Source organism: Chenopodium quinoa, unplaced genomic scaffold, assembly GCF_001683475.1.
Source record: "Chenopodium quinoa cultivar QQ74 unplaced genomic scaffold, ASM168347v1, whole genome shotgun sequence".
Taxonomy (NCBI): domain Eukaryota; kingdom Viridiplantae; phylum Streptophyta; class Magnoliopsida; order Caryophyllales; family Amaranthaceae; genus Chenopodium; species Chenopodium quinoa.
Window position 1 is genome coordinate 2,247,448 of NW_018745448.1, and position 14,576 is coordinate 2,262,023.

A 14,576-nucleotide genomic window follows, 5' to 3' on the forward strand; every position below is an offset into this window, starting at 1 on the left:
GATAGATATATGTCTAGAAGAAGAAGAATTCTTTAGAGATACATGTGTTAAGTTGAATAAATGTGAAAAAGCTCTTAAGGTTTGCAAAGAACATGGTGCTTGGTTGGAAACAGCCTATGCCAAGTCACAAAGAAAACTAAGAGAACTTGATTTTAAATACAAACACATAACTGAGATAGCTGATAGAATTAAGAATGAAAGTATTCTTGTGAATGTTCAATTAACTCAGTATAAGCTCATAAATTCTGATATCAGTTCTAGCAATTCCTCAAGCGATCAGTTGCTTAAATTCAATGTTGATTTTAAAAATTTGAAAAATGAGCTTTCTACTTTAAAAACCCAAAAGGATCAACTTGAATCGGAACTGACTGCTAAAAAGGATAGAAGTATTCACCCAAAAGTCATACCTAAGTGGATAGCTGAAGCTCAAGGAAAAAGAACTGAAGGCCTTGGTTATATGACCAAGAGGAAAGGTAATCAAAAGAAATATGTTGAGCTTCCTAGCATGAAGGTATGTACTTTTTGTAGTAAGACTGGACATCTCTATGGACAGTGTAGGATAAGAGAAGAAGCTAATAAAAGAAATGTAAAACAAGTGTGGGTCAAGAAAACTGATATTGCATCCACGTCTAAGGAACCCAAGGAAACCTGGGTTCCTGATCCTAATGCTTAGTTTTGTTGTAGGTCCTACTGAGGGGGAACAACTCGTGGTATATCGACAGCGGTTGTTCAAAGCATATGGCAGGTGATAAATCAAGATTCGCCTAACTAGAAGACTACCCTGGAGGAACAGTAACCTTTGGGGATAATAAGAAGGGCGAGATCATTGGAAAAGGCAAAATTGGATGATCTAAATCTCATTCCATTTATAATGTGTTCCTGGTCGAGGGCTTAATGCACAATTTGCTCAGTATATCACAATTCTGTGATAAAGGAAACTCTGTAAGTTTTACTTTTGATTCTTGCAACATTATCAACAACAAGTCAGGAAAGGTTGTTCTAGAAGGAACAAGTAGAGGGAACACTTATACAATTGACCTTAACTTAATCCCAAGGAACAACCTTACATGTCTGAGTGTTGTTGAAGATGAACCCCTGCTATGGCATAAATGTTATGGACATGCTAGCTTTTCATTACTGGACAAGCTGAGGTCAAGGAACTTGGTTGTGGGACTTCCTATTATCAAGTTCCTACAGAACAAAGTTTGTGATGCATGTGTGAAAGGCAATCATGTTCGTTCATCTTTTAATTTGAAGAAAATGGTAAGCACTACAAAGACTTTGGAATTAATCCATATGGATTTGTGTGGTCCCATGAGAATTCAAAGCAGGAGTGGCAAGAAATATGTGGTGGTTATTGTTGATGATTACTCTAGATTCACTTGGGTTATTTTTCTTGCTAGTAAAGATGAAACTTGTAACGAGTTTGTTGCTTTTGTCAAGAAAATACAGAAAATCAGTGGTTACTCCATAGTCCATCTCAAATCAGATCACGAAACTGAATTTGAGAACTCAAGATTCGATGAGTTTTGCAGGGAAAATGGGATGAATCATAACTTCTCAGCTCCAAGGACTCCCCAACAGAATGGAGTTGTAGAAAGGAAGAATCGAAACCTTGAGGAAATGGCTAGAACGATGCTGATTGTAAGTGGATTGCCAAGGAACTTCTGGGCTGAAGCCGTGAATACAGCATGTTACATCCTTAACAGGGTAACAATCAGAAGTATCATCAACAAGACTCCCCATGAACTATTCAGGGGAAGGAAGCCAATCATATCTCATCTTAGAGCCTTTGGTTGTAAGTGCTTTGTACATAATAATGGTAAGAAAAACCTAGGGAAATTTGATGAAAGAAGTGAAGAGGCTATATTTCTAGGATATGCCTCTGATAGCAAAGCTTATAGAGTTTACAATAAAAGCTCAATGTGTGTTGAGGAAAGCATTCATATAATCTTTGATGAAGTTAACAGTTTGTGAATGGACAGGAACAAGAAGATGATAATGATTTTGAAATTGGATTGATAAGAGACAAGGATGAAGAAGAGACTCAGAAGCAAATCAAGGAAAAGCAGCCTGCTCTAGAAGAGGATCATAAAAAAAATGGAGAAGTTCCTCAACCCGATGAACAGGTAAATGAGGAACAAGCAAAAAAGAACCAGAAGCTCCTCAAATTGGAGTTCCAACAAGGGAATTTCAACCCAGGCCATTCAAGTATCAATGTTCCCATCCAACTGATCTCATTATCAGTAATATAGGAAAAGGAACTCAAACAAGATTGTTAATAAGGAACTGATGTGCTATCCATGCATTTCTGTCCATCCTAGAGCCAAGAAATCATCAAGAAGCCTTGGGAGATGCTGATTGGATAGTGGCCATGCAAGAGGAACTCAATGAGTTCGAAAGGAACAAAGTCTGGCACCTTGAGCCAAAGCCTAAGGGTAAGAAAGTTTTTGGGCTCAAATGGGTGTTCCGGAACAAGCTTGATGAACATGGCACCATAGTAAGGAACAAGGCTAGATTGGTTGTGAAAGGCTACAACCAACAAAAAGGTATTGATTTCGGTGAAACCTTTGCTCCTGTAGCTAGATTAGAAGCTATAAGAATTCTAGTGAGTGTGTGCTAAGACATGGTCATGGTGACATATACTCAAAGTGTGTGCTAAGACTAGTGAGTGTAGGTGACATATTAAGACTCTTGTCATGATCATGTTGCTAGACTATGCGAACAGACTCAAGCAAAGACTTAACGAGGCATTATTATTAATAAAAATAATCGAATTAATTAGCAGACTGTTCAATTAGACACAAAGTGATGACTCGAGCAGTATACCAAAATGTCGCCAAAACGACAGGACTGGCCCTGCACTGTGTAGTGTAGCGCCAGAAGATAGAGCTGTCACCAGGCGCTACACTCCACAGAGTGGCGCTGCAGTCCAAATCTCGGCGCCAGTGCTGGAACGTTGATCTGGAACTGCTTTCTGTATTATTACTCTACAGGGGTATACCTAAAGTCGTACTAAGTCAATTATGATTAAAATATTAGACTTTATTTACTTAAATTTAATAATTAATTAATTAGGCAAAGTTCTTTTAGTCATTAATTTATTTAATCTTAGCACAAGTCAAACAAACAATTAGGAAAAAACACATAGAGTATGCACAACAAATAATGCACAATTAGTCAAGTAGGCACAATATGATGCAATGAGTTTGCGACCTAACCATGGCTCTAGTTCTCTAAAGTTCGGGATATAGGTTAGTCAATAGAGGGTCCATGGTTAATTGTCCGGATGCACCTCGTGGAAGCCTTACCATAAAGGGTTGGCGCGAGTGGATGGGACACTGCGAATTTAAAAAAAAACTCGCTTCCATGGTTTGGTAAATTCAACATTCTCGGAAGTACCCTTTGTTGCTCAGAGCGTTCAATCAGGTAGATGGAGCATGAATTCCCAGAGTGTTATGTCCATATGTAGAACACATATGGGTTCCAGAAAAATGAGAAAAACTCAATCAGGAAGTAGGATTGAGCAAACAATGCTAAAAACTGGTCGAAATTAGAACGCATATTTCTGGATCGGTATTGGAAGAACTTGGCGCCAGCAAACAGAGGCCAACGCCACTTTTTGGCTTTAGCGCCTGGCGATAGAGGCTGTCGTCTGGCGCTAAAGTCAAAATACTGCCGCTAATCTTTGTTCGCTGACGCTAGTTCCTACATGCCTCAGCAGCTTTCTGTGCTCGAAAATTTTTTCCAGTTTCGGGCAGTGTTATTTCGATCCTAGTTGTGAAAGATATTCCTCAAATTTCCTACGTTTAAAAATCCTATGTTTTAACTCATTACGGATGGTCTTTCCAATGAGATCTTTTTTATGCATATAACAATAATGTTAATCAAAATTACGCACATGAAATACTTAAAACTTTTCGAGTCTCATCCACTCATTCTAAATCATTGCCGAAATAAATTTCAGGAATTAAAATAGAAATCCTCCCCAGTGGAGTCGCTAAAAACTGTAGGGAATATTTCAAGCATTACCCCCAACTTGAACCCCACTGTGATCAGACACTAAAGTACGGTGGCATCCATAGGGAAAGAAGATAGAGCAAAAGAGTCGCCAACAAGTTTTAGGAACTTGTAAACCGTTCAGGAGGTGAAGGTTACACCCCTTAACGATCCAAGAGATCGTCAACTACAATAGATCTTGAACCATGACTGGTATTTCGGGGATGAAGGTACAAATCCAACCTAAAAGAGATTGAACCTGCCCTAATAATAGGCCTCTACTTTATTCTGATTGTATTCATGTGCGCTTTCTGACTAACATGCAATCAATAGGTTTACCCTTAAACCTGTTTATCTATGTTGGTTGAATATTAATGCACAAATAAAACTATTATTGGCGATCACTTGAATTATAATCACATTAACCCTAAACAAGATTATTAATTATGTTATTAAACGTGATTACAAGTACAAATTCCCTTTAAACATGCATAAAAGGTGTGATCAAGCAATAACAATAAATAATCAACTAACATAATAGTAATAAAATAATAATAATAATAATAATAATAATAATAATAATAATAATAAAAATAATCATCATTATAAAATTATAATCATAATTAAAATAATCATGTTAAAGCATAAGAATAGAAAGATCATAGGCATGATAATAACAAGATTAATAACAAACCCTAGTATGTCACTTAATGATAAAAATCAAAGCTTTAACCCTAACATGATACTAACAATCATGAATATTAAGAAAAACATAAAATGCATCATACTTTTAATCATACTTGATATTAAAGTTACCCTAGACATGATACTAGGAAGATAAAAACGCCCTAATATAACATTAGGAATCATAATAACAACCTAAGCATTATTTCTATATCATTAAAGCACTTACTTGGATGCCTCGTACCTCTTTCTAATAACAAAATACACACGTTAGTAACTTCAAGGAAAATAATAATTAAAACAATTAAATTAAATAATTGAAATAAAGATTTGGGACCAAACCCTCAGAAATTAAAAAACTTTCACGTCTAGGGTGAAGGCAACTTCGAATAATGCTAGGTGTATCTAGGTCTTGTGAGTGCGGAATTTTGTAAGAAAAATAGTAGGTTTAGAAAAGAGAAAGAGAAAGAGAATCAAGAAATTTCTTGATGAGAGTTGGTGAATGAAAATGGAGTTTTTAGAAGGCTATTTACAAAGAAAATCAGCCAAAAAGATAGAAAATCGAAACAGAGTTCTGACGCGCAAAAATGAGGTTAGCGCCAAACGCTGACATTAGCGCCGGGCGCTAATGACTGGCGTTTGGCGCTGATTAAATTTTTGACGCGTTTTCAGAAATCAGATAGAAATTAACCGTATGGGAGGATAAAATCATATTTTCCTCAAAAACATTTTTTTATTCTGATTAAAACTCAAAACAGTCAACAAAAGTTAATTTATCAATGCTAATTGAATTAGGAATGAAAAGAACCTTCTAGAAGAATCTAGAAGACCAACACCATTCCTAATTGCATTAGGAATGATAAATCCATATTAGGCCCTCCCCTAGATCATTGGGCCGCATATAAGGCTCAAACCGGGCCCAGTTTAGTAATTTGGCCATAACTTCCTCAATATTCATCGGAATTTGGTTTATAATATATTGTTGGAAATCTCTTTTCAAGCCCTATCCAACTACACTATTATTGGACCCATATCATGGACCAACCAAACTGGACTGCCTGTTTTCTTAAAATAGGTTTTCAAAAACATAGAGAAGAGAAGAGAAATTAAAACTATCCGCAACACTAGACTTTCCATACTTTCACTTCATTCGATTACGATTCAACGTGAAAGGTACTCATCACCGGGTTTGGTTTTCGGGAGACACAAATGGGTGTCTACAATAATATTACCCTAAAACATAGCCGCAATCTTTCACTCAATTTCTTTCTCTCTCCTGTCTAGAACTCACTCTTTCACTCACTCATTCACTCACTCTCTCTATCTCCTTGGAAATCTTAAAGATGTTTTTCTTTCACTCTCTTCACCACCTCTCCTTACTGTAGACACCTAAAAATGTCTCCCCAATACCAAACCCAATGATGAACAACCTTTCACCGCCATTATTGGTCGGGTTGAGTATTTAATCTTCGAGTGCCTAAATCCATATTTCCATTTCATAAACCAACCAAAATTCTAGCCCATTTCCCCAAACCATAAATTATTTTTCTCTTTTCGTTCCTTTAAACCCAAAATAATTTATTTCTTGTCCTTTAAAATCATTCATTTCGTGTCCTTTTTATAAAAACGTTTATTTCAGTTTATTTTAGTCCATAATCTGGGTCCAATGATTAATATTTGGATGGGTATTTAAAAGATCTTTCCAACGATATATTATAAGCCCAAATCCGAGTTATAACGAATAAGTTATGCCCAAAATATTAAACTGAGCCCAAACCGAACCTAAACCCACCTTACCTACGACCCAATGATCATGTGGAGGGTCCAAATGATTTAATCCAATTGCTAAACCAATAAGGATTAATCATAAACTTCTATAAGTTTCTAAAAGATCTTAATTATCCTATTTGAAAAGATAGGATTAAAGAGTTTGAAATTGAATAAAACTCCTTTTTTTTAAAGTCCTAATTTTATCCAAATTGAAAGACATTCAAAGATAGACAGATATTATTTTCGTTCCTCATATTTTTTATCCAAATTTTATATGGTTGGATAGCACGTGAAATTATCTTTCCAATGATATATTATAGTATCAATTTCGATCTATAACGGAAAAGATATGAATAAAATGTCAAACTTTATCCAAAACTGACACCGTCTCACTATTTCGGCCATATTTTTTATTCTACAAAATATTTTAATCTGATTCTAATATTGATAGAAAGTAGACTTCAAGATCTTTCCAACGATTTCTTATTCATGTTATTCCAATTTCTGATCAAAAGATATGATAACAACAAAAACCGCAAAAACTGCTGTCTATCGAGTTTTATTCCGATTTAATTCGGACCTTATCTTGTTTTTCAACCCTTCTTTTTTCACTATAAATAGAGGTCATATCTCCCCTATTCCAATCATCAACAAGCTAGATCATAAAATAATTCTCTTATCTCTCTTTAGCCTAAATACTAGCCATCCTATTTTCTCAAAATACTTCCCCTAATTAAGCACTCTAAGGAAATCATACAATACCCAAAGTCCTATATTTAAACCCAGGTGTGAAAGGCACAAATAACTGAGGGTTTGGACCAAATCAAAACTAATTTTTGTTTAATTTAATTTTCATTTGCTTTATATTTTTTATTGAAGTTACTAACAGTTTATTCATGATGTAGCAATTCTAGGAAACGCGAAAAGTGAGTAATTAATCACTTAATTACTCTTATTTTTATTCTTATTGCTAGTATCATGATTAGGGTTGTTTTATATTTGATTTGACTAACGCTATTATTTTTAAATTGCTTCCAATATTAATGTTTATTCTATTATTGTTATGATCGCCATATTGCATGTTTAAAAGGAATATGTAATTGAAAATCACGCCTAATAAGATAATTTGGACAACCGGTTTAGGTTCCTTTTTAATCTTGTTATTAATTAAAGTGATCACTAATATTTTAGAATTATATGTTGCATTAATATTCAACCAATTTAGCTTAATAAAAGGTTGGAGAAAATTGAATCTTTGTTTGTATGCCTTTAAGATCGCAGGAATCACTTTTCACTATGAGAATCGAGTAGAGGCCAATACGGGCGAATGTGACTCCATGACTCACTTTGTACCATCATCCCCGATCCTCCATTCGTGGTTCCGAACCATATGGAGTTAGTAATCTCATGGATTATGAATAGGGTGTAACCTTCACGGGTCAATCGTTGTTGCCTTCGTTGTCCCTTTATTCGTGGTTGCCTTTTATGATCCATGAACAGTTTACAAGTTCCTTAAAAACTTGTTGGCGGCTCCCTACTTTCCTTGTCCCTAATCGTATTATGTCAATTCCCACTTCCTATGAGTTCCAAGCATATTCACCACATGCTTTTAACGTAGGCACACTTGGGGGCTTGAACCCACATCACATTAGCTTACCCAGCCTAAAGAGTCATCATCTTTGACTCTTCTCATATATAATTCCATCACTATAACCCCTGCAGCCATCCTTAGTATCACATTCACACACTTCACTCACACATCCATATCCATATCATCCTCCCTTTAGGAACCCTTTATCATGAAATCTTGTTTCCCTACCGCGCATGCTTCATCATCTTTCAAGATAACATTCATTAGAAGAAACGTTTTATATTTGCTTAGCTTCCTGACCTGAGCAATATTCACTATTTCATGCATCGCTTAATGTGGTTAGAAACATTTATATATCAATGATTTGTAATCATACAAAGCATATCGTTCTTAGCTCCTTGACCTAAGAAACATTCGCTATGCAATACTCATCAATCACTTCATCTATATACGTGCTTAGCTTCCAAACCTAAGTGACGTTCAAGATCGCTTCTTTACACCATATATGATGCTTAGCTCCATGACCTAAGATCATTCATCTATCGTGTCACATGATGTAATTGTCCTTAGCCTCCTAGCCTAAAAACATTCATCATGCATACATTATTTTCAAGACAAGCAATTCAATCCATACGATTCATTTCGTCTTGCTTATGGAGGAAGTTCAAAACTTCTTCCCTTTTTCATTATTTACTTTTGAGGAAGTTCAAAAACTTTTTCAAAATTTTTATCAAGGGAAGTTCGAAAACAAAACTTCATTTTTCACATCTTTCTTTTTCGGGAGAAAGTCAGTACCTTCCACTCGTCTCATGACAAAAATTGACGGAAATTTTTTGCTTTTGCATCTTTGTTTGCTTGTGTCTGCACGCACACATATACACACACAAACTCACAAGTCATACTCATGTCATGTCATGTCGTGACAAGTCAAACTTGGTGAAGTCAGTTGGTCAAGTCAATCATAGTCTATACGAGTCCCTTGGAAAATTTTATTTTGCAGGTCTTAATGAAAGCCCACGTCCGGGGACAAGCGGACCATCTACAGCCCACGTCCGGGGACAAGCGGACCATTTACAGCCCACGTCTGGGGACAAGCGGACCATCTATAGCCCACGTTCGGGGACAAGCGGACCATGTATAGCCCACGTCCGGGGACAAGCAGACAATCTACAGCCCACGTTCGGGGACAAGCGAACCAACTACAGCCCACGTCCGGGGACAAGCAGACCATCTACAGCCCACGTTCGGGGACAAGCGAACCATTTACAGCCCACGTTCAGGGACAAGCGAACCAACTACAGCCCACGTCCGGGGACAAGCGGACCATCTACAGCCCACGTTCGGGGACAATCGAACCACCATCATTTCATGACGCAAGGTTCTCGATACACAGAGACTTGCAATCTCATTATCTGTAAACTTTCCTCAAGCATGGAAAGTATTATCCGGTGGATTTCTTCAAGCATAGAAAACCGCCAAATTCCTTTGTCGACTTTCCTCAAGCATGGAAAGTTTCATCCGGTAGGTTTCTTCAGGCTTATAAAGCTACCAAACTCATATGTCAGCTTTCCTCAAGCATGGAAAGCATTTCAACAAACGTCATCCGGTGGATTCCTTCAACCATAGGAAACTACCAAACTAATTTGTCACCGATACACTGGTGTGAGATAAGCGTTCTCTCCCTTTATTCTTTTATCTATGGAATTAACTTTTTTCTGCAGGTATCAGCGTATACAGAGTGATTTAGGATCGCAGAACGTCTTAAATTAATCTCCGTCCCTATCGACTACTTTGACTATCGTTTTCAAAACTGACGTTTCTAAAAACTCAGTCAAAGTGGGGGCTTCTGTAGACACCTAAAAATGTCTCCCCAAAACCAAACGCAATGATGAACAACCTTTCACCGCCATTATTGGTCAGGTTGAGTATTTAATCTTGGAGTGCTTAAATCCATATTTCCATTTCATAAACCAACCTAACTTCTAGCCCATGTCCCCAAACCATAAATTTTTTTTCTCTTTTCGTGTCTTTAAACCCAAAATAATTCATTTCGTGTCCTTTAAAATCATTCATTTCGTGTCCTTTTTATAAAAACGTTTATTTCAGTTTTTTTTCCATAATCTGGGTCCAATGATTTAGTAGTTGGATGGGTCTTTAAAATATCTTTCCAACGATATATTATATGCCCAAATCAGAGTTATAACGAATAAGTTATGCCCAAAATATTAAACTGAGCCCAAACCGAACCTAAGCCCACCTTACCTACGACCCAATGATCATGTGGAGGGTCCAAATGATTTAATCCAATTCCTAAACAAGTTAGGATTAATTATAAACTTCTATAAGTTTCTAAAAGATCTTAATTATCCTTTTTGAAAAGATAAGATTAAAGAGTTTGAAATTGAATAAAAATCCTTTTTTTTAAAGTCCTAATTTTATCCGAATTGAAATACATTCAAAGATAGACAGATATTATTTTAGTTCCTCATAGTTTTTATCCAAATTTTATATGGTTGGATAGCCCTTGAAATTATCTTTCCAATGATATATTATAATGAAAAATTCGGATATGTAACAATAATGATATGAATAAAATGTCAAACTTTATCCAAAAATGACACCGTCTCACTATTTCGGCCATATTTTTTATTCTACAAAATATTTTAATCTGATTCTAATTGGATTAGAAATTAGGCTTCATGATCTTTCCAATGATATCTTATTCATCTTATTCCAATTTTTGGATCAAAAGATATGATAAAAACAAAAACCGCAAAAACTGTTGTTCTCGAGTTTTATTCCGATTTAATTCGGACCTTATCTTGTTTTTTCGACCCTTCTATTTTTCTATATAAATAGAGGTCATATCTCCCCTATTCCAATAATCAACAAGCTTGATCATAAAATAATTCTTTTCTCTCTCTTTAGCCTAAATACTAGCTATCCTATTTTCTCAAAATACTTCCCCTAATTAAGCACTCCAAGGAATTCATACAATACCCAAAGTTCTATACTTAAACCAAGGCGTGAAAGGTACAAATAACTGAGGGTTTGGACCAAATCAAATCTAATATTTGTTTAATTTAATTTTCTTTTGCTTTATATTTTTTATTGAAGTTACTAACAGTTTATTCATGATGTAGCAGTTCAAGAAAACGCGGAAAGTGAGTAATTAATCACTTAATTACTCTTATTTTTATTCTTATTGCTAGTATCATGATTAGGGTTATTTTATATTTGATTTGACTAACGCTGTTATTTTTAAATTTATTCCAATATTAATGTTTATTCTATTATTGTTATGATCGCCATATTGCATGTTTAAAGGGAATATGTAATTGAAAATCACGTCAAATAAGATAATTTGGACAACCAGTTTAGGTTTCTTTTTAATCTTGTTATTAATTAAAGTGATCACTAATATTTTAGAATTATATGTTGCATTAATATTCAACCAATTTAGCTTAATAATAGGTTGGAGCAAATTTAATCTTTGTTTGTATGCCTTTAAGATCGCAGGAATCACTTTTCACTATGAGAATCGAGTAGAGGCCAATACGGGCGAATGTGACTCCATGACTCACTTCGTACCATCATCCCCGGTCCTCCTTTTGTGGTTCTGAACCATATGGAGTTAGTAATCTCATGGATTATGAATAAGGTGTAACCTTTACGGGTCAATCGTTGTTGCCTTCGTTGTCCCTTTATTCGTGGTTGTCTTTTATGATCCGTGAACGGTTTACAAGTTCCTTAAAAACTTGTTGGCGGCTCCCTACTTTCCTTGTCCCTAATCGTATTATGCCAATTCCCACTTCCTATGAGTTCCAAGCATATTCACAACATGCTTTTTACGTAGGCGCACTTCGAGCGACGCCTACACTTACCATTATATTCTCTCTCTTTTCCCTCCATTGTTGAACCTCCATTCATTCTCCTCACTTCACTCCTGCTTAGTATGTACGATTCTAATGAAGAAGCTAATACGACGGAGGTTTAGATGTCTTCACTGATGTTGCTCCAAAAACTCCCAAGGTAATTTGATCTTTTCTGTTGATTTTGCGTTTTTTTAATTATTTTTGGTGTGTTTTTGCTAGATCTATAGCAATTAAATTCAAATTGGTAGAATTTTAAAGGTTTTATAATTAGACGCTAACCTAATTTTTATTTGAATGATTTTGTGCCAGTTCATTGCATTTTATTTGTTCAGATCTATTGTTTTATGTTTGTTTGAAGTGGGTTTTGTCAACCTAATCCTCGTTTAATTATCTTCTGATTTTGGATCTTTTGTTGCTAGAATGTTTTTTTATTCATATCTATCAGTTTTATATCTTAAATTACAATCACTTAGTCTCGTTTCATAGATTGAAATGACTTCTTTTTAGCATGATTTCTGTACGATCTTTGGATTGAAGCTGCTATTTATAAATTTCAAATGATTTGATTATAAAAAAAAAGATATACTACCATGTCTTCGACCCATAGACTCAGATCTTGTATGTTATAAGTTTTAAATTACATGATTATTTTTATTATTCATAATTTATATTCAATTCGTCCTACATCTCTAAATTATATGATTATTTATATTATTCATGATTTGATGAGAGCATTATTTTCGTTCTGATGCTCAAATTGATGTTCATCCTGCTTTTATTGTGTTATTGAATGGATTTTTTAGTGGATTATATGCCATACATATTGAGAGTGAGTCATTCAAAGTAATTTTTAGTCTCTTGTCTTTATCTTCAAATGAATGAATATTATTCTCATGCATGGTTTTTAGGTTATGATTGTATGGTACTAATATTATTCTCATGGTTTTTTTAAAAAAAAAGTAAAAAAAATTCTCATAATAATGACATGATTGTTGGTCAAGCATGTGATGTATTTTTTTAATTGGATCACAAACTATATGTAACGGGCAGATATTATGTCCGTTACAAATAACGGATTATCTGTAACGGGAAAAAATGAGCCCGCTACGAATAATGGGGTTATTTGAAATGGGCATCTGAAACACCCGTTACAAATAAGTAGTTATTTGTAACGGGAAAAACGTGTGCCCGTTCTGTTCCGAATAGCCACTTATTCGTAACGGGTAGGCGCCCGTACAAATAACTTTTTCTATCCGTAACGACCACACACGTAACGACCGCTCCCCGTTACGAATAGGCGGTTTTTGCCCGTTACGGATGGTTTTTTTCCCACTAGTGAGACTCTGACAACTCGTAGCGTATCGTATCTTGATGACAAAATGCTTTTGAGACTCAATAAACTTCATAAAGCCCTTCATACTAGAGTGCGTGACCTGAAACAAAGAATCAGTCACAAGCAATATCACGAAGGATGAAAGATATGTCAGAAAGCTTACCGGCTCGAACTCATCGGAAAAGGACTCCTGCGCCGGTCTAAAATCCTCCTATGCATCAGCAATATGCTCCTCAACCATGCCAATCGGCCCTGGGTAATGGACAGACTGAGGCGGGAACTTGATCTTCCTCTTACGATGAACTGTAGCCTAAAACATGATCGAATAATCAGGTTATTTGACGATTTAAACTGGGACTATCATTATAAAAAATCTCAAAGAATATCAAACCTCGGGAAGACGGGGCGGAGAAGCCAAGTAAGTAATTAAGTCTTGAGAATAATAATCGTCCATACACACAAGCTCCTGCCAAGGAAACTAATAGTGCTCTCTATCAACAAGCGTGAGTGCGACATTGACGCAGGTGGAGGCAATGGAACCACAAAACGATCAACGTTGTGTTGAAGAACAACACGCTCTCCCAGGTACCAAAAAAACCTTGATGTACCAAAGAAGACAATACGACACGTTGAGAGCTCCAAAGCCTCGAGATGGTTGGTCATGCCAGCCCATGGTAGATACTTGATCTCGACAGGGACCTGAAACCCATAAGAGAATGCAGTGAATGCTGAATATAACATCAAATTGAAAAAATATACTATGAAATCAACCCTTACGCCAACAATAGAGGTACCTCGACGCAGCAGCCCTCGCAGACTCGATACTGACTCCACTTGTGACTCACCTCGGTGACGCCAACTGGCACCGACAGGAAAATCTCGGAAAGTACTCATCGAACCACATTTGCAACAAGAATAATCCCTAAGCACATGAGCCAAACCGATAAAAGCAAAACACGAAGAGAAAAATATTGTCACCTCTACGACTTTCCAGAGACCATAGACAACGACAAGGGCCTGATCATTCAGCTGCCTGCAGGCATGACGCAGCGACGAGAGCAGATTAGCATACCCCACACTAGCCCAACTAAAGGATCCTATCTCAATGATCCTTGTTAAAGACGGCAGGTAACAAACGAGTGCACGAGAACTCCTATCGTGAGAAAGAGTCCAGAATGACATACGGATCAAGATGAAGATTATATCAAAATAATGGGCAAGAACAGAAGCAGATTCTGATCGCCCACTTCTAGGACTACCCTGAGGCACCGGTCGAGTCCTTATATGGTGAACAACAGGACATAACAACTCCGCTACCTCATTC